The sequence below is a fragment of the Poecilia reticulata genome, linkage group LG15 (genome assembly GCF_000633615.1).
Source record: "Poecilia reticulata strain Guanapo linkage group LG15, Guppy_female_1.0+MT, whole genome shotgun sequence".
Classification (NCBI taxonomy): domain Eukaryota; kingdom Metazoa; phylum Chordata; class Actinopteri; order Cyprinodontiformes; family Poeciliidae; genus Poecilia; species Poecilia reticulata.
Window position 1 is genome coordinate 19,636,090 of NC_024345.1, and position 22,017 is coordinate 19,658,106.

At 36.8% G+C, this 22,017-nt stretch overlaps 1 protein-coding gene across 18 annotated transcripts in view; it reads left to right on the top strand.

Annotated features, from left to right (window-relative positions):
• LOC103477041 (neurexin-1a) overlaps positions 1-22,017 on the top strand; it is a 265,070-nt gene that overhangs the window by 70,957 nt on the left and 172,096 nt on the right. The window lies entirely within an intron of this gene.

Sequence of the window (22,017 nt, forward strand, 5' to 3'; positions counted from 1 at the left end):
TATATATATCGTGTATATTTTTTACAGTACAAATATTTGTGCCATGATCATTTCATGATCCAGGCCATGAAATCCTCGTTAAATACATTTCTGTTTGATTTCGCAATGTAACAAAGTATGAAAACGTTCAAGGGCACTGAATACTTCCAGAAGGCACTATAGTTGTGTATCATTTCTCATACCTCTTGTCTGAGTGTAGCGATAACATTATCTGCACTTGTTTTATATTTCCAGTGCTATGGAGTAGTGCCATACATGTACATCCAAACTATGGTTTGTGTCTTTTATTTATTCTTGGTGACTCTCAAAGTTCTGTTGTGGGATTTAAGCCCTTCTATTATGCATGAACCTTTTTAAAATAAAATGTCCCCTCTGTGAATACAATTGTTATTGGAATGAAAAAGCAAGGCTCATAAAAACCATAAAGGGAAACACAATGAACAAAATGGACTGAGTAGGAAGAGCGGATGAATTTAGAGAGAAATATAGAAAACTAAAATTGGAATTTATTTACATATTGCTGTCATTTGATAAAGAAAAAATATTCCACTTAGTTCTACCACTTATTTTTATTTCACTACACTCCACAAATAATAACTGTTATGTAAACTCAACTGATGAGTTAAATAATGACTTTATTTTACACCTAGGGTGGATATGAGGGACAGTTACGCTTATGGAGGGCTGATTCAAATACTTAAGTTGAATGTTGTCAAGTTTATATGGCTAATACATGAAAATCGCATCATGTTAATCCAAATACCATTGGAAACTAAGCCTGTTACTTATTTTTATTTGACTTCCTCACTGTAGCACCCTTTCCCTGGGGGTAGACCTGACATGAGAGGTGCTCTGTCTGAAGAGGTGTGCTTTGTCCCTCCTCTTACCTTCTCCTGTCAGCAACATGCTGAGATAGCATCCACCCCAATAAACAAAAGGATTGAAATAAAGCAAAGTGCAAATCAGCTCTCCCTCTCTCCTTGCAAGTGTTCATCCATCTGTCAGTCACAATAGTCCACCACCGATCTAGCTCTATTTATTCATAAATCCATCTCACTCTTCATTCATTGGAGCCATTTTGTTTCACAAGGTCATACAGAAACACTCAGAGACATATACACAAAGAAAGAGGCACCTTTTTATCCCCGGTATAGGATTGCATCGCTGAGAGACTGATGATATGAGTGAATAGTGAAAAATAAATATCAAAGGAAATCTTCCTTAATCTTGCTGGTTGCTTACTGACTGCATTCTACACAGATGAAAAACATCAATCTGTCCTCTCCTTGACTCTGAGAAATTTGCATTGCAAAAATGAACAGATTGGGCACAAACTCAATAAAAACTTAATGTGATTCTTTTGCAAAGGCATGCAAAGGCATATGTTTGTGTTTACATTTGTTCTGTGTTCTCAGAAGGCCTTACCCTGTAAATTATGAGAATTTTACAATTTTCAGCTGCATTTATTGTGTAAACAGAGTGGTTGTATTTCAGTCTGATGAGGTGTCACAGTGTATGATGTACTAGTATTGCATTGCCACTGGTTGCAAGGCAAGGGACATTGTTTTACAGTTCAATTTCACCCCGTCAGCAACCTCTTGATATCACAGCTGTTTGTTTTAGGCATAAGGAGGATCTTTGACCTTGTGTGACACAAGGGTATATTTTCTCAGCCTACCAACCAGAAATACCTCACTTCGGCTGATTATGTCAGCAACCACTTTAGAATGGGAGGCTCTCTGAACTTTAAAACTTAACTCTTTTTGAGGCTCTTTTTCTTCTTCTGTATTTTATTGTTCCCTTGTGTTGTGTCTTCCTTTATCTTGATATGGTTTTGTAGCTTTTAGATGGAACACCTTTTGATTGGGCTGAATGCTTGGTTTGAATGGCTAAAATAAACATTCTAACAGAGAAATGGCAACGGAAAAGCCATTGTTCATAGAAACGCATAAAAAGTTATCACAGGCCATAAAAAGTTATCACAAGCCACAGCAAACGTATAGAAGAAGCTGCTCTTGTCGAGTGAGTCCAAAATGTAACTGTTTGGCCTATAAGCAAAGCGTGTGATCCTTACCACATCACTCCCATTAGCAACATCATGCTGTGGAGACTCTTTTTACCATGGGGGTTAATGTGGCTGGTAATGGATAGAGTGAAGTGCAGAGTAATCCTGGACGAAATTTTGTCTGATCCAAAGGACTTCAGACTAAAGCAAAAATGTTTAACTTCCAGCAGGAGTCTAAACTTACAGCGAGAACAACAGTAATAATGGTTTAGTTTGAGTCTTAGATTTAAGTGTCTGGATGTGCAGCAAAAGCTTTTAAGTCTATAGTTGTACATTCAGATATCCAAATTCTGTTTATGAAAGTCAATTTCTTGTCCTAATATTTGTTGGTGTAAAAAATATAGTGCATGGGAGACATCTCATAGTAAAAATGCAAAATATGCATCAAGGAGATAAATAATGAAATATTTATAAAGTAGTTTTTTTTTGTTTGTTTGGCTGCTTTCTTTTTTACTTTGTGGGTGTTGGTGAAAAGCATAAAACATCCTTCCGGTAAACCAGCAGAGCTGAGCTGACCAACTGTTGCCCTATGTATCCATTAAGATGCAGGAAAAAATCATGTCCAGAAGTTCAGCTTAAAGAAAGAGAGAAAGTTTAATTTACAGTAAGGGACATGACATTTAGATTTTAGAAGTTCTGACATGCACTCGAGATTGCCTTTTTTATTTTGTATATGTAAAAGCTTTTATTTGATTCAGTATTCACTTAGGAACTTCACTTGGTACGGTGTCATTACAGATTATTCAGGAAGACCTTTGAATGTGTATTTGAGGGAAATAGGTTTTAGTTCGTTTGCACTTCAGTGGGGCATGTCTGTGAACCTCTAAAATCTCCTGTTAAGATGGCTAAAATACATTACAGAGGCTCTCTTTTTGTAGTGGAATGAATCAAGATAATGGGGGACTGCAGATCCAGGCCGTCAACTCTGGGGCCATATTTATAGCTTAAGAGCTATTAAGCATTGGGGTGGTTTCAGCACTGCCTGACAGACTGCTACCCTGGGGTCACAGAAGAAGGACAGTCTGAGCTTCCACAGAACAATTTGCAAAGAGAAAACAACAAGTGCAGAATTACCACAAATGACTTATTGCCTCCGGCTCTCTAAATTTGTTAAAGCTGCTCGGCTATTTTAATCCCCATAAACACTGTAGTAAATGAGGGCAAACGTCAGTGTGGATTGCCTCTCAAACATGGCAGTGCTGATAGCTGCTGGTGTGTGTGTGGGGGTCATTTGGATGTGAAGTCATGCCCTTCATCATGCCTGAGAGCCAACCCATCATGGTATACTATGATTACTGCATCTGCAGTTTGCCTAAGCGTCCTGGAGGGAGAGAGTTGTCAACACTTTTTGTGCACTTTTTCTCAGTGCTGGACTGAGCACTGGCTGCACCAGGCCCAGTTACAGGACAGAAAAGTGAGCTAATTTCATTGCCATATCACTTTGAAATAAAAGTAAAATTTTCAAGTTCAGTTCATTATTTTAATTAAAGTTTTTTTTTTTTAATCTAAGGACACCCAGCAGATTGTATTGACAGTAGTTGGCTTTGTGTCGCTTTCTTTTCAACAATCTTTCATTCTGAGCATGCAAGTGGTGACAGTCGAGAGGAAAATCTTTGTTTTGACAGGAAAAGTCTTTTAGCAGAACCTGGCACTATGCAAGCTGCTATCTGCCATGACCAACTGTTTGAGAAGACTGAACCTATATACAAAAAAGAAACAGAAAAACTGATGTAGAGGTACTATATATTTTAATTATTAACTCAGAATCAGCGGGCATTTCCCTCACCTAGCAACAGAGCTGGCAAGCTGATTTATATGCACTGTACAATGACTGGTAAAGACAAGTGTTTTGTTGTTGACTAATGAAACAGAAACCACTGCTGCATCCTTGATGATTGTGTAGGAGGCTTCATTTCTTATTCTTCTGAGTCTGACTTAGGTTCAAGAATATACTGCTGTAAATATGTGAATTGTTAGTTTTAGCCTGTTTGTTAAACTAGTTAGTTTAAAATAACAATAATACACCATGTTCTCCTGAATTTCAAAGCTAAATATAGAAATGTCTTTTTAAGTTGCAATATATTGGTTGCTTTCTTACTTGTAGTAGCCACTTAGTTGTGTGCCAATTTAGCTGCATCAGTGGTACTTATGCAACAAGCGATAACTCTCTGATGAAAGTTATTGTGATCTTCTTAAAGAAATGCTATAGCTGCAGATTATAACTGAGGATTCAGGTTTGCTCTTTATTTGATGTCCCTGCTTCAAAACTGAGTCAGTAAACTCCAACTAAAGGTTCTTTTAATCTAGGATTTATGAACAGTTGGTGCAAATGCATTATGCATCTGCATTATTTGTTGACATTGTATTCAAGTTACCATTTTCAAAGAAATGTCAATTGCAAATTTACAATCCTCATACATATTATGAAAAATGTATAGGCATGTATAAAAATGTATAAGCTAATAAAGCACAATAATAAAAACAGGAATTCTACTAACTTTTAAAATTTAGTTTTTACACCTAAAACTTCTTTTCTGTTTTATTCTGTTATTGTTTTCCAAACTAGTTTCTGCCAGCCACAAATCAGATAACCTTCAGATCAGATAAATATTGGTTCCTTTTCTGCAATATTTCTGGGTGCTTTGCATTAGCATGATTGACTGAACACCATGTGATGCTTAACACAGCCTTTCCTGTGAATTGACTATGGATTAGCCTTTTTGCATCAAGAAAGAAGATGCAATTGTTAGTAAATAGAACAAAACACAGTTTTGGTGCTTTGAATCCTCTCCAAGATCTGTATCTTCATCACCTGAGCACAGTCGACTAATTTTTGTCTTCAAGGTTAGTAATGAGATAAAGAGTAGTTGGACTGTGAAACATCAGAGGGTGGTGGGAGTCAGCTGGCAGGACACCTCCAGCAATAGAGCTGTTCTCTTGATCCCTATGGCTCAGCTCCATCTGGCTGTGAGCTGACCACATTAGCAGGCAACTGCCAGTGCCTCGTGGCAACTTGACACTGGCTCATGATAGTTAGAGAGATTCTTTATCATTCAGTGAATGAGTATATTTTTTTTTTATACATTGGGGGCTGCATTAGCCAGTTATGTCTGCCAGGTATGGCATCAGCTGTATTGCTTGAAATATTCAGAAGGTTGAGGTAACATGTTCAGTTTACTAATTTTTTTTATATGCAACTGTAAGTTATGCAGTAAGCTTAAGAATTATTTGTCTCTCAGTTTCAAAATCCATGGTTTTCAGCTGCAGTGTTATAGTATATTCACAGTAGAGAGGGAGGTAATGTAAAGAAATACAAAAATAAAACTAAGTAACACTTTGAAAAATAAATGGCACAAGGTTATAAAACTTAACTTTTGGTGTTGTATACGTTGCTGCTCCCAAGAGAATGTTTTTGGTAGCCAGCTATGTAAATACTTTCTTGGATGTTCAAACACAGACAAGAACAATAAAAATCCGACATAACATTCTGAAAGCGTCTGTAGAATAGAACCCGTCAATTTTTAGCCCAACGGCATGGTCAGAAATTATGTAACCACTACCAGTTTGCATCAACAACAAAACCCCCGGGTGTGGATGCTATTGTTTAAAATAATATAAGTAAGGAGACACTTCATGTTTGTGCCGAAAACAGCACAAAGTTACAATCAACAGAAAAAATGTGGAGAGATGAATCCACTTTTTGTGCTGTTTTTGGCACTGACTGGGCTAACCATTCACATAAAATATGAATGCTTTTCTGCAAGTCACAGATTTACTATTCCTGAAGATCAGAAATCTTGGTTTATTACAAATTGTTGTTAATCACTAGGACTGGTCCTTTTCTGACATGAGTTTCCTTTGTAAGAGCTTAAACATTTAGTTTTAGGGTAATCCCTTATTACAAATATTTAAAATAGGTATTGAACTTTTTGTTATGTTTTATACACACAAAACTTTTTTTTTTACACAGTAGTACATTTTCTAATTTTCCGTCTTCCTATTGTTATCTAATGCACAGCTTCTTTACCATCACATTCAACATTATCCTAATCTTATTGTTTTAATATAGGTGAACACCATATGGTAACATGCCCTCATTCCAAAACAAAAGTTTGAAAAACCTTTCGAGTGGTTTACAGTGCTGGGGGGTAAGCAACCTCCGGCATCCATCCTGGTACAAATGGTGACTTGCAATGCTGATGGCCTTAATGAGCAGTGCCGTGTGCTCCCAGCCATCACATAATGAAATTTGCTCAAGGCAGAACAGACCGGAGAGGCTTGGCAGAACATTGAGGCATATGGCGGAAACAGCCGTGATTTCTATGGCAGGTGGCTGGATGCTGTAGATAGGTAAAGGGCTAAGTCACCTAGAGCTATGCTCCAAATGATGGATAGCACTGGAGAAACAATCTAAATTAAGTACCACTTTTATTGACTAAAATCTGATTTGATATTTGCATTTGGCCATTTACATGATTTCATATGTATGTGTGGCATACATGTGTGGCATTACAAGGCAGCAGAGCAAGTTAATTTGAGTATATAACACATTATACTTGCATTGATATATGCAGACCACAGCCGCTGTTTTCTGTGGGACACGAGAGWAAAAAAAAAAAAAAAAAAAAAAAAAAGGCTAACATGATTAAGACTCCCTCCTCTATCCCTTTATCTGTTATGCATTTCTTAAAAAAAAAAAAAAAAAAAAAAGCATAAAAAAGGACATGCAAGCTAGGCCATTTTCAAAGCTTTTTCATCCATCTCTGAAGGACACTTCATAGAAAGACAGAAAAAAGCAGCCCTGTGCTTTTAATTAATTTGTAACTTTCCAAGCTCTTATTTAGGTGCACTGCATAGTGGAGCCCATGCCTCATGAGAGGGAGTCTGTGGAGGCAAAGAATCACACATGCAAATGTGTACATTTTTCTGCATCTTGTAGAATTAGCTTAGTGCATAGCGTATGCATGTCAATATTTGTGTGGGTTCGCGTCAGTGTGAGGAATAAAATGTGTGCACAGGCAATCTTTGCCTTTAATCGACTGTAACGAGGAAATCCCATTATTTTTCTTTTACTGTTGTTTTAGGGAAGTGGGAATGATTCAATTTCTATCTCAAAGAATGTGAATACCATAAAAGAAATTTCAATATTTCTGTCGTTCATGTCAGAAAGTGAAACTCATACTATTTAGAGTCATAATATAAAGAGTTAAATATCTCAATACCTTTATTTTTTGATGATCATTTCATCAATTGAAATTGTGTGTCTCAGAAGTTTTGAATATTGCATAAGATCAATAAGAAATAATATTGTAAACAGAAATGCCAGGGTTTTATATTTATTTCTATGCACCCAATACATGGTCAGGCATCTCTTTGCTTGAATTACTGTACCAGTGTGCTGTGGCATGGAGACGATCAGCCTGTGGCTTTGCTGAGGTGATGGAAGCCCAGGTTGCCCTGATTGAGGCCTTCAGGCAATCTGGATTGTTGGGTCTAGTGTTTCTCATCTTCCTCTTGACAGCACTTGATTTCCAAATAAATGCAAGCTTCACTTTCGTTTGAAAACAGGACTGTGGACCAACGAGCAACTGACCAGTTTTTATCTCCTTAGTCCATGTAAGACACATGCAGACCACAACCCCTGCACACTTTGGTCACAACATTGTCGGACAAATGCGACATCAGCACAATGATGAGTCACGGTCTTTCTAATAGCAAATGTTACACATTTGTCACACTGTGCAGTGTTGAGGTCTTCGATATGTTTTAACATTTTTACATACTTTTAAAGTGAGATGAGAAGCACATTGGTCAACATGTCCGACGATTTAAGATTTTCATTGGACATTATTAAATGACACTGTGCATCTCTGACCACCCAACATGTTTTCACAAACACTGCAAGTTTCAAGTTTCAATTTCAAAAACGCAATGTACCTATAAAGTATAAACGTCCATCTGTTTTATCTCAAGTCATGTAAGGAAGTCTGTGCTAGTGGTTTTATTTATCTGAACTTACTCTGATCAATTCTTAACAGACAGAATTTGATAAAAAGAAAGAGCAATGACATTTAGCACATTGTGATATTGTTGCTGATTAAATTCATTTATTCTTGCGTGGCACTGTGACACCTGCAGTTTGGTATGAAATGCAAAAGTAAGTGGCTTGGCACACAAGCTGCTGAGCTTATCTGTATGTCACCACTTTGAAGGCTTAGGGGGGCAAAATGCAGGATCATCTTTTTTTCCATCCTTCTTTCTTTGCTTTTTTCACTCCTGATAGAGGCAGATCTTTATCAGCCTGCCGTAGCCTTGACTCCTGTCACTGTAACCGGCTACACTCTCCTTCATCACACAGGCCTGTTGACAGCAGAGTGGCAGCTGGACAGCCCATTATGAAATGACCTTGGTCTAGTGTCAGATGGGCGGTAGCATTGCTGAAACATTAACACCCAAAAGTGAGTAATTTTACCTCTATAGGTCAGCAACTTTGCTTGTCTGCAATCTTTCCCTTTCAGATAAAGGTGGGGAGGGGGCACAGGTATTAACAATTCCAAAGGTTAGAGAACGGGGAAGGGAGGGTTACGAACATAACACAACCATCTGTTGGGAAAGGCTTAGTGAGACACCTGCGTCAATGCAATTAGAACAATGGACTGTGTTGATTAAACAGACTCCAAAAGTGAGGAATAGATTAACAAAAGTGGAACTGCATTTTGTTTCGCAATTTGTGTTCAGGTCTGCCTAATTACTCGCCGTATTTATTTATTCTTACCAGACTGGGTTTTATTTAAGCCACTAGAGTGCAATTTGTTATTCTTTTGAGCCGAGAGGAGGGACTAAGATTCCCCACTATCCTTATATTAATTATTATAAAAACACTACTCTTCAGCTTTTTCTTTTTTTTATTGCATCTTCAGTAAAGTGTGTTGGCCTGATATGTTATGCGAATATGAACTTCTAATCTGGGAACAAAAATGTAGTTTTTATACAGGCTTCATCTCCAACTTAGTGTTTTATGCTCAGTAAAAACTCTCGTGCCTGTAGCTTTCAGCTGCCAGGAATACCACAGTGTGATCTTATTCGTAGCTGTGAGGCTCTTGGTGGGACACCAGAGAGAATATATTGTTTTTCCTGCTCAAATAGCCCTCAGTGCAGCACACTTCTGGCAGTAGAACAAGCAACCAAGGAAACAGTGTGTATCTTGTGCATGCACAGTAGATCCTGGGGAAATCTCTCAATGAATCTCTGTATATAGTTACGTTACAAAAGTGTCAAAGTATGATCTTTAGAACTTTTCAACCCCAAAATTACCCGCTCGCCCTTCGCTTCACTTAGAAGAAACCACAACAAACACTTTAGGTCCTAAAAGCAAAGACAGTCAGGCTATGTTTTATCTCGAGCATGGAACAAGTGTGTACCAAGATCTGAGTCATTTCTTAGCGAAGTAAAGTTGAGAAATGTTTGTCCATTTGCAAACAGCAAGTTGACAATACACTGCCCAGCTGCATATTGTAGTGTTTGCATATTTCTGTGACCTCTCAAAAAACACCTAAATATGTGAATTAGGTGGCTTTTCGCTCTGTTTCTGTCTTCTGTAAGTACTGAAAAAGCATGGGGGGTTAAACATATCAATGCGCTTCAGCTAAGAGAAGTTTATTCAGTAGGTTTTGTGACAGAGTATAGAAAAACTGAGAAGTCCCCCTGCCTCACCGACATGTTTCACCCTTCAGCAGTTTTCTGAGGCTTTGATTTATGTGTAGTGCTTTATATTCACCCAGCACAGTTTCATTCATGCATCCTTTGGTTCCATTTTAAAAGCTCACGTGTGCCAGATATTAGTGATTTGATTGATGATGTGTGATTGGACAGAGGCGTCTCAGAGATGGCTTTTCGACTTTTGAATTTAGTATGAAACTGTTTTGTAAAAGAAGCGTTTATCTAGTAAGACAAGTGTAGGCTACTATTATGATGCTGAGATGCACAGGGAGCCCTACTACTTGTTCCTTTCTTGAGATTCATTTTAAAATTAGACTTGTTTTTGTGTTTCCCTTTTGTGTTAGGGGTTTACTCAAACACCGTTAATTGTCTGGCTCAAAGTATTCTATTACATTATGCCTATAACAAGCACCAATTTATATTGAAATCATTTGTACGATATTTATTTAGGCATCTGGAAGAATTAAGCAGTAAGAAGTAAGATATAAAACATTTGTAATAACTGTAAGAACATATTGCTGGGTACTACTGCTGGCTAATACTACTTTTGATAGATTGTCGTGCTATCTCATCCCCATAGATTTCTAGATATCGGGTGTCTGATCAGCACTTCTCTCCTATGTTAGTCGTCATCAACTAGGTCAACTAGGGTACCCTGCAGTATTTTTGATTTGTAGCCAATGTTTTATGTACATATAAAAAAAAACATTGGCTAGAAATCAACATGTGGATAGTTTATCATTTTGTCTATTCTAGCCTACACTCTAATTTAGTTCAAATTAGTCACCATGATTCACTATAGGCAAGATAACTTGGTAGGAGAAATTTCTTCTTGGAAGTCAAATAAACTCACTATTTTACCCCATTACATTTTCAAGATCCATCCCTCAGACAGGAAACACAAAAATACATTTGAATCACACATTATATTAAAGTCTCCCAATGATTATGATTATTTATAAAATGGTTAAAATGAAATTATCTGATTTATGTTTTTTTTTTCTTATTCTTGACAATGGAACAATACTAAGCACATATGTCAAAGGATGCTACGAGAACTTGGTATGCAACATGTTTGCATGTTGTTCAAAACACAAAGCAGCAGCTGAAAAGCTAAAGTGTGCATCTGAGATAGTTCCTATGCCAGCTTGAACCAATGAAGCTCCAGCTTCTATGCCTTGCAGCAAGTTTTAAATTGGAGGCTTTTTTTAGAGAGGCCATGAAGCCGTTCTGTCTGCTGCGCTGAGTTCTTCCTTCAGATGCGGAATTAGAGCATATGGTCTATGGGTAAATCTCTTTATTAGACCATTAAAAACATTCAAACTACCAAGACAAAACTTAAAGTAGGTAACAAAATAGTAACAAGTGAAAAATGGCTGTGGACTTCTCAACTGCAGGATTGTTTGTTTTCTTTTCATGTTCAGAGGAGATAAAGCGAAGGTGATGTGCTGAGAAGATTTAGTTTCAATTCAGGGTGCATTTATTTCAAGCTCACCTCACTGCACCTGAAATGGTTGTGTGTGACAGACAGGCCACTTTGCTGGCGTCAGACCTTAGAAGGCATGAATGAGCAATCTGATCTCATTGTGTTGACTTCAGTACTGAAAGAATAAAAGCGCATTGTATGCCACCAGAGGAAATGGTGCACAGAACTTACTAAGAAATAAAGATTAGATAGGAAAATAACAATGATGCATTATTTTTATGTGGCATTACACTGAAGATTTAGCAAATAAAAATGCTGCAAATCTGGCGTATGTTTTGACCAGTAAAAATAAATGGCTTGCCCATTCGTTGCAAGATGTCGAAATCTGTAAGATAGGAAGGAGAAGATCTGAGAATATTAATACTTATGTTTTGCCACAAATTCTCATTTAGATTAGGTCTGGACTTGGACTCTAACATATGAATGTGGTGTGACCTAAATCACTAAAGTTTGTCTTTTACAGCATCTATAGGGTTTTCTTCCTGATTTTTTATTTATTTTTTCGGTTTTTACCTCTATTCAGCTTCCCATCACCTGGTCATCTTTTTTGGTACTTGCAGAAGAAAAGCATTATCACAATATGTCACTGCCACCACATCCCAACATAGGGACAGTGATGGGATTTCTAATGTTACATTTCCTTCATACATGGTGTTTTATATGCAGATCCGAAAGCTCTGTTTTGATCTTATCTGACCAGGGAATCTTCTTTCAATCTTTTTTTTTTTTTTTTCGGTTGTTTATTGCGTGTCTTAGGAAATTGGTTTAAAGAAGATCATTGTTGACAGACAACCATGAGAGGTTGTTTTTCAACATGGCCTCCCCTTTTCACTATGAACAACATATTTGAGGACTCTGTGTTGATTAGTTGTCTCGTCAACAGATTTCCTCACCTGAGCTTTTGACCTCTGCAGCTCCTCCAGAGTCACCACGGGACTCTTGACTGCTTCTCTGCTTCCTTGCAATGTGTTTTGCAATTTGTCGTTGGCTTTTTGTTTTGTTTTATTACATAGACTTATGTCTTACATAAGCAAACGTAATCATATCATTTTATCTGAATGGGCATGTCTATGTAGTTTTTAGTCTGCAACATAATCTTTTCATTAAAAGATAATGGATTTAAATTCTGAAGGTGTAAAAAGCTTTGGATATTGTTCATGGATCTAAAACTGCTTTTAATATGCCCAACTTTATCCCGGATTTGTCCAATGGTTTTAAAGATAATATGTGTTTTCTAAAGTTTCTAACCAAACACAGAACACTTATAAACTCTTACCTTAAGTGGATTTTTTTTTTTTTTTTTAGTGGCATAATAATAAAGAGGGTTGAAGTCATATCTATGTTACACTTTGGAGATATTTTAGTATGTGATTTTTGGAAAGCTATTTATATATTTTTAAATCATTATCAATTAATCATCAATCCAGCATTACTTTATGTTGCTCTGTGACATAAAATCATGCAAAAATGCACTGAGGTTTCTGGTCGTAATGCTGCAAAATGTGAAAACGTTTAAGGAGTAAGCACACTTTTGGTATGAACTGTAAACATTGTGTCTTACCCCTCTTATATATAACAGAACAATGCAACCCCTTTTAATTCTGTATTTCTGAGTGCATTATCTCTTGCAAGTTTTACTGTTCATAAACATGCCACTGTAGGCGAATAAGATAAGAGAACGTTTAGATATGAGGATAGTATTAAGTATGTGCCTATGTGTCTGCTTGTCTGCTCTCTATCAAGGATTCATGGTGTGTCTGGCAGAGAGAGGATCTCAGTGGTTAGAGCTGAGAGGACAAGAGCTGCTCTGTACCGAAATCATCCTGAGAGACAGTGGCGATGTAATTAGCACATGAATTATTTCTGTTCAGTGACATGTTTCTGTGCCACTTGACTTTGCTCTACTGTGAGGAATGTCTCCACGTATATGGCCCAAATTAGACGCCTGCCAAACGGCAGTTCCTTAGCAGTCGGAGTCTTCATCCCAGCTCCTGTAATCAAAAGTGGACACGGCAACCTCTGCAGCTTTCTCACAGCAGGCACTTTTATTTTTGTGCTGGCAACCACACAGAGTTGGAGCTCATCTAAAAAGACTGTCAACATACATATGGCACAGATTTTTTTTGCCAGCAGCACATTTAAAACAAGGTATATTCAGGAAGAATTGGACTTTCTAATCCAGTGTTTACGGAGTTTTATTTATTTATGTCAGCATATTATCACTCTAATACTAAAGGGTTTTTAAGGGAGAATTGTTGTTGTCGTCTGGCCTTTACAGTCTGCGTGAATAGAAAAATAAATAGCAACCCACATTATCTAAATCCAAATGCTTCTCTTTGAATGACATTATAGATCCATCTCAGGCATTCATCATTATCCTCTGGATTTACTGTGCAGATGTTAATAGGGCTTTTCAGATTACGATTTAACACCTTGCACACCCGATTCCGCCCGTATGGTAGGAGTGAGTGAATCTCTGAGTTAGGAGCTGCACTTTCTGTGTTTACAGTAACCTCACCCATATGCATAAGTATTTACATCATATTTGACCGACTAACTGTATGTGTTTTTACTGTTTCACATTTTGTTTATTGAGTTTCCAATTTCCTCTTGAACATTTCTTGGAGATATAATTGAGGAACTGTAGAGTCACAGACAGTTTTATCCTTTTGGTGTTCTATGCTATAGTAAAATATAAAAAAAACAAAAACAAATGGGATGCTTGGGGTTGGGGGATTATTTTTTACACCCAGTGCACAGAATTGTCCTCAATGGTGATGAAACGCAACAAAGATGATCTAGTTTTATGGCACACCTGACAGCTATAAATGTCTCACCGTTTTTATCTCACTGATATATTTGATCTGAGACAATATTTCTGCTCCTTCTTTAAACATAAAACCTCTTCTGTACATTTTTGAACTATCCGAGCCTCTTGAGAAGAAAATCTAATGGGTATTTGGTTTTTGTTTTCATTTGGCTTAATGGGATTCCTAGTGGTACAAGTGGTTTGCATTTTGTTCCCTAATATTATATATACATCTTGAAGACGAATAGGATGATGTTGCAGAACAGTTAAATTCAAGACAATAGTTCATTTCTTTGTCTATTTTAAATTAAAGTTTTTGATGTGGAAGTTTGCAGGACTCTGTGTTGGTATGAGAAATTAATTTTGCATGCGTGCCAAAGGGATTCAGCACAAGATCCTTTTTAGAGTCTGTCTTTCAAACTTGTTTATGTGTGTGTGTGCATCTACACGATTTCCATTGTCTATTGTATGTTTGTTTTTCTTGCCTGCCTGAATGTGTGCACAGGTGTATGCATCATCAAAGTGGTGATGCCAAGCTGTAGATGAGGTGGCTTTGTGGGAGCTGATACCAGAGGAGGATTGTCTGTGCAGCTGACTGAGATATTGCGAACAACAGAGAATTCATACAGACTCTGTTTGATCTGGTTGACGCGCCAAGATGTCCTACCTTGTGCTTGTTTAATATTATTAGATTTCACCAAATTATTTAGATTTTTTTTCCCCCCCAAACAAGAACATATGTTCATCTTAGGTTATTTGTATGTGGCTTTATTCAGGACATTACACAACAATGTTAGTGAATAACATAACTTATTATTTATGATGTTGACTGCTGGTTCTTCCAAACAGTTGATATAAACATATCAAAGTTCTGTAAAGAAAACTCTTTTAAACTAATGTTCAACTTTAAAAGGGACCTATTATGTTTCCTTTTAAACAAGTTAGAATAGGTTAATGGGCTATATATATTTTTTTTGAACAAACATATTCTCAGAAAATGAGAAGATACCCCAGAATACTTTAGCTGTAATTTTACCAAAAGGTGGTTTTGACTCAGGATTGTAGGTTACATGTTACTTTGTTTTGGCCCATATCATAAAATCCAGAAAAAAAATCCATCAAAGGTTGTGATTGTAACATGGTAGCGGATGGAAAACTTCAGGAGGCGTGAACACTTGTCCGAGTAACTTCCCTTTCCTTTGCAAGTCTTAGCTATTGTATCCTATCATACCTCCTTTTTACACGACTTATCAATAAGTTATGGACTTTGGCAAAACTAATGTGCTGGATATTACAAACTGATGCTTGGTTATGGAGGATGCTTGAAAAAGCACACAGCAAAGGGTTGATAGTGGACTGCAGCTGCTTATGCGTATATCACAGAAACCAAATGTGAATTTGGACCTCTTTGAATAGACCACCCCACCCAGATTGGTAATACACTTTTGCTGTATTTTATGTAGAACAGACCATGCATGAAGTAGCAGTGCAGCTCAGGTTGACCACTTGAATCATCGTCTGTGAATTGTCAATTTAAAATATCTCTGTGACAGAAACCCAGAAAAACAGCATGCTGAAACAGACTCTTTAATTACAGTCTTTTACTACATACGTTGGATGGCCATGCTGAGATTAATTGCATTCCCCAGTATGAACATGTGTTCTTAAAACTGCCACCAGCTTTGCAGAATATCTGAATTAAAACCAAATTGAGAATTTACTACTTTGCCAAATGTCTAAGTTCAATGTAAAAGATTTAATTTTCATTTTGATTTTCGCTACAAAATATTTTAAGACATTTTGCTAATAGATACGTGTCTTCACTTTTAATGACAGTCATAGTGAGAAAGCCAATTATGAGTGTGAAAGTTTGTCTGCAGATTGACACCAGGGAAGAGGGCCCACTGGGGGCCACTGCAAGACATCTTCATACTGTGAATCTAAATGGCACTATATGTTAGACTTGCACAGTAAGGCATCAAAAACAACTTAGCATGTGTAAGCCCAGACACTTCCACACTTGCTGACTCGATCCTTTAAATGTCTGGATACATTTAAGTGAGCAAACTGATATGTTCTCCCCTGCTGCTGCTTTACTGCTGCTCTGGCAACAAAAGCAGTTAGCTTCACAGAAGTTTAATTTTCATGGTTGACTTAATACAAGAAAGCCATCAAAACGTCCTGTCAGGAAAAGACAGGATGTTTAGGACTCATGTTTTGAGAGGCATAGGGGTATTTAAGATGATTTTTCACATAATTTTAAATGGAGTGATAAACATTTGTTTTAAAGTTTTCCCTATTTAGTTGAGCTTAAGGAAAAGTCCCATTGCTATAGAATCAATGATCAAGTTTAAAAATGAATTGGGTCTTAAAAATTAACTAGATATTAGACACTGATGCTATGGTAAAAGTAATGTGCCCTGTCCTGAAACTCACCTAATATATGAATAGGTGAGTTTTAGTCTAGGCTGAAAATGTATCTGTTTTCCTTGACCTTCAAAACCAGTTGAAATAAGGGGAAAAATTATCCATGTTTTTGTAAAACTAAATTGAAAGGGAATTGTGACTTAATTTGTTATTTTATCATTATTTATATTGGTATTTTATTGCAAATTTTATTGTCAAATTTAATTTTAGTTCTTATTTTATCTTATACCTATCTATGATTCTGTAACTATTGTGAAGTACTATAGTCACCTGAAGTTGATGATAATGTGCTATAAAAATGGTCTTTGAATTGAAGTGAATATGTACACTATAGAAAATATATAGGAACATGTGCCAGCAGCTTAAATATTATGAATAACTGTGAGATGTCATAAAAGATGACACATCTAAAGCAGCTCAACATTAGATCAGTATAACCTGTCATGAACTCAGTCGTTACATTTACCGTGAGTCACTACTTTAAACTAGAAGACATTTATATCCAGTGTAGTGTTTTAATGTATCTTGTGCAAACCTGTTCCAATAACCTAAATCAAATATGGTTTTCCAAGAGATATTCCATTTCTGCCAGGACGATGACCTTTCTGGCTTTTTATTAATGCATTACATTCAGAATTGGCTCCCGAATGTCACATTTTAAATAATAACACCTAGAACTAAAGCCTCTCCCGTAGGTCTTTTATCATATCCTGTCAAGGCTGTTTCAGGGTGTTGTGTCATGATTTGATGGTGACAGTCAGCATGCATCCTCCTTCCACCACCCCCGTAGTGCAAGCTAATTTAAAGAGCAGACACACAGTAGCAGATGCCAGATTAGTGTCAGCAGAAAGTGACTGATGAGGAGCCTCCTGGTCGTTTGGTCACATGCTCCTAGTACATCCAGTACAATGTGCGCCAGCTTGCAGCCCCTCTGTGGTTTATAACAATTGAGTTTCCCATACTCAGCTCCACTTAATCAAGGGTTAAATAATGCTTTACAGGCACTAATGCTGCTGCTCTTTTTTATTTGCAGTGAAGTACTGTATGCTGGGCATTCTGTGGTAGCTCCATGCAGCAGTCTGACTGTTTGTGACACTAATTCGACTTGAGTGGCGAATAATTGTATTACTTCCATTGAAATGGGTGGTTAGCTCTGCACCACAACCACAAATGTAAGGTGACTATAGAAATTGAAGCTTTTGAACGGCAATATGATTTAGAAATCGTTGAATGACCATTACAAGACCTTCCAAAATTATCATACCCCTCGAACATTTTCCATTTGTGTAGATTTAGTCATTAACTACAGGAATTGTAGTGTCATTTTACATAGATCAGCAGAATTATTGGAAATGTTTATAATGTTTGAAGAAGCTTGAAATGTGAATTGCATTTGTTTTCAGTCTCTCTGAGTTGGTTCTTCAGTTAACTGTAGAATCACCTTATCCTGGAATTACAGCTGCAAGTCTTAAAGTTTTCTCTCCAGCTTTGCACTTTCTGGACACTGCAGTTGTGACTTTTTTTATTTCAAAAAAGCTCAAGCTCAGGTTTATTGAAAGGAGAGTATTTGTTGACATCAACTGTCAAATCTTGCCACAGATTATCAAGTAAGCTTAGCTCTGTAATTTGAACACCATTTGTTTTATTTGTAGTTTTGACTTTATATCTAGTCCAGTTAGAATCATCTGTCCCTTCTTAAGTCTTTTGCAGCATCTTGCAGGCTTTCTTAGTTTTCTCCCCTTAAGTTAGAAACACAAAACTTAAGGGAGTTAAGTTCACGTTTTATCTGTCTTTGCTGAAGAGAAGTAAAAAAAAACTTAGTTTTCTGTTAGAGGTTTTCCACAAAGGCTTAGCATTATAGATTTCAATATCAGCTAAAGCACCTTCTTCTACATTTTTGCTTTGTATCCAAACTTGAGATGTTACTTCATAACATAGCCCCCTTTCCACATATCTACAACTTCTTTCAACACTTTGCTTGACATTTGCTACAGAAATTCAAAGAACTTCAGAAAAAAAGTGTGTTTTCACACTGGAAGAAAAATACACACATGATAACTCTATATATTCATTAGGTGACTTTGAAATACATTTAACTTTACTGGATTTACATGTTTGAGGAAATGGGGTTGAACACACATTATCTCCACACTTTTCATATATTTATTGACAACATAATTAGAAAACAACGCAATTTGTCCTTTCATTTCACAATTGTTATCTACTTTGTGTTGCTCTCTGATCTAAAATCCAAATCACATAGACTGAAGTTTGGGGTGAAAAAAAAAAGTTAAAGGCACAGTCCATTTTAGGGTATGCTCTGCTTAGAATTGCTGAATGTTAATGTGAACAACTTGGCATTCAGAATAAAGTTGAAAGAGGCAGAGGAACGGGTTGTGACAAGTTTCTGCCTGTCTATTCATGGCCTCTCCCCCGGAGCTACGCGTTCACTCTGTCTTATTTCTGGCCTCTGTTTTTGAAAAAAAGGAAACATATTAAAAGAGCTAGCTTTTATCCATGTTTTCATTCAGTGTCATGACTCAAGGGCAAAAAGGTGCGAGCAGCTTGCTATAGTTTTAATGACTGTAAACTGTTGGACAACCCAGGGAGACAAGTGGGACACACCTGGAAGCACAGGGGACTATGGTGACAAAATATTGCTCCTCTTCAATAACAAGTAGTTTTTTTTAGGGGTTGTAGGGGTTTGAAAAAAATAACACATCCTAGTGACATATTGTCTGATAAATTTTAACACTACAGATCACTGTGTGTTCTGTATTTCCATATCTAAAAAAGATGGACATGTGGTATGTAGTTACTGTCTGCATTGTCATGATCTTTAATTTAAAGCTCACTAAACAAGTGCTAGATGCAGAAGATATTTACTGTTATTTGCTTAAAATAGTTTTCTCATATCTTCAAAGGGTGAAAGCTATTAAGCATTTTATTGAGTTTCTCATTAATTACAGTTAAACATGTCAAACATGACTTTTAATATGCATTACTGTCTTAAATGAGTAGTTTTGGTTTTTTTTACATCTTTCTGTGACTTTCTTCCTGCAGTATATTTCTTTAATAATATATTGTGTTTACTTCAATTCAGTTTATTTATATAGTAACAATTCACAACAAATACCATCTCAAGGTCTTTTTATGACAAAATGCCCCGGTGTGGCCTACTTTGTATTAAATCCTGCCATTTTATTTGTTAACCCTTTCATATCTAGAGCCCCTTGGCACAAGTACTGCTGTCCCCAGTACATGAGACTCAAGGCTGAATTAGCAATTACATTATTTGTTTTCTTTTCAGACCTTGTCACTGCCATAAAGGACATTCTCATAAAAGTAGTTATTGAAGATTAGCAATATTTTCACTTTGCTGTTAAATTGTTATGTTTTAAAAATGGCTTTGGTTATGTTTGGTTGTGTTTGATCCAGACAAGGATAGAACGTTATAAGAAGCCAGCAGCATGCATATGAGCTGTTTGCTGTTCGAGGCTAACAGGAATTGCAGCCAGGATCTGACACTTGACTTGGCTGAAAGCTTCATGGTGAAATGCTTCCAAAGGCCTTGAGGCTTTTTGAGTCTGCCACAGACATTTTCAAGAAAAGGATCTAATATGACCTTAATATAGTTTTGTTCTGTTGGCACAAAGATAATTTGTGTCATAGAGTTTGCATAAGTGATTGAAAAAATGGGCACACAATAATTAGCAATTGTCATTTATGATATTTTTCTATTTAAACAGTGTGTTGAATATGCTGATTGTTGCTGAAAAATGTCCTCTTGGCCAAACCCCAAATGTTTTAATGTCTAATTTTACATTTCTTGAAAACACAGGTCCCTCTCTGGTGGTTAAGGGAATTCCCTGTGATTTGCAGTTATTGGGGTTGTGTGTCACGAGATAGGAATGACCTCAAACTATTGGCTCTATTTGTTATGTGCTCACTGTGATATGTGGGTTTTGTGAGGAGGGTAGAGTTCTCTCATTTTCACTTATAGGGGTCTCAGACACTGAGGGAATGACCAAAGAGTGTTCAGATCCAGTCAGCTTCAATTACAGCCCCTTGTAGTTTTCCCAGAGGTGCACTATAGCTCCTTTAAGGGGAAATCAATGAGGTGACAAATTGTTGTGGACAGCAACCCCTTTTATTTCTTACATTGTTGCATCCATGCCTGGGTGCCCCTCTAAGCATGTACGCATGAGTTTGCTTGTGTGTGTGCGTGCGTGTGTGTCAATGTCTGGTGGGTGTGCATACATAAATGAACAACCCCATCTATGTTAATTGAATGCTTTGGTCCATTTGTGTTTTGGTGGTTTTTCTTTCTGCTTGTGACTTTAATGGCTTGTTATTTGTCTAAACTTGTTTTTAAATGCTCTCTAATGGCTGCTTGCACGCATCGCCCACTGACACTCGTTGCCTCTTTGTTTTGTTTATACATCACAGTGTTAATGTTTTCTCAGGGCTATTTTTGTCACGTTCTTGTTAAATGCCATCATGACTGATGGCTGATGAGTGCTGATTTGTTTGAGTTTACTGAGAAACATATGTCGCCAACTTAGGCAGCGTTTTATAGGTTTCTATTGAAAAGGTTAGTTACAGCAGATTTAGCTGAGTTTATTTTTTCTATTAGCTTTTTGTCAAATATAAACATTGACTTGCACTAACATATTCATATTTTCACATTTTGTCACATTGTAGCTACAAACCACAATACCTTTTCATGGCATTTTTTTGTGACAGAAGAACACAAAGTAGCTCATACAGTAGATGTAAAGATTAAGGCAAATGATGCATGGTTCTACAAAAAACTGAGACATGTGGCATGAATTTAAGTGTGGCCCCTTTTAGTTGAATACACTTGAATAAAATCCAGTTCATTAACTACCTTTAGAAGTCACCTGGATAATTGCTGAAGGAACAGCAAATGGGCAGGTTACTGCAGACCACTGTAACACTGTACAACTCCCCAGTTTTCTTTTTATCACATTAACTTAAAAGGAGGTTATGTACAATGGTCATATATTTGTATATATGTGTAGTTTTAAAAAAATCACTTCTTGCATTTATATTTATGTTTACCTTTTATACTCGTACTTAGAAGTTTATAATTCTTAACAATAAGTTGTCTTTCTCCTGCTGTGTAATTAGCATGTGTTTCATTTGAGAGGAAGAATGATTGTAATGACATCCTGTACTTTGTAGCTGTGTTATTCAGCCACTCCTGTTGCTAAACACTTATTGTACACAACTGCAGTTATATATATATATAAAAAATTCCAGGTTTGTTTTCAGATGATCTGACCTGAATAAGACATCAATGCAAACAGTTGAACATAGCTGAGTGTTGTTCAAGGTTTCCCAAGTCTAAATATTTGAACAAGTATGTAAAATTAGGTTGTTTGTATCACATGGACAATGACAGTAAGGAAACGTGTTAAATTACAGCTTTCTGATGATTAAATCTTAGAAAAATAACCACTACTTCTTCTTGTTCTTTATCAGTAA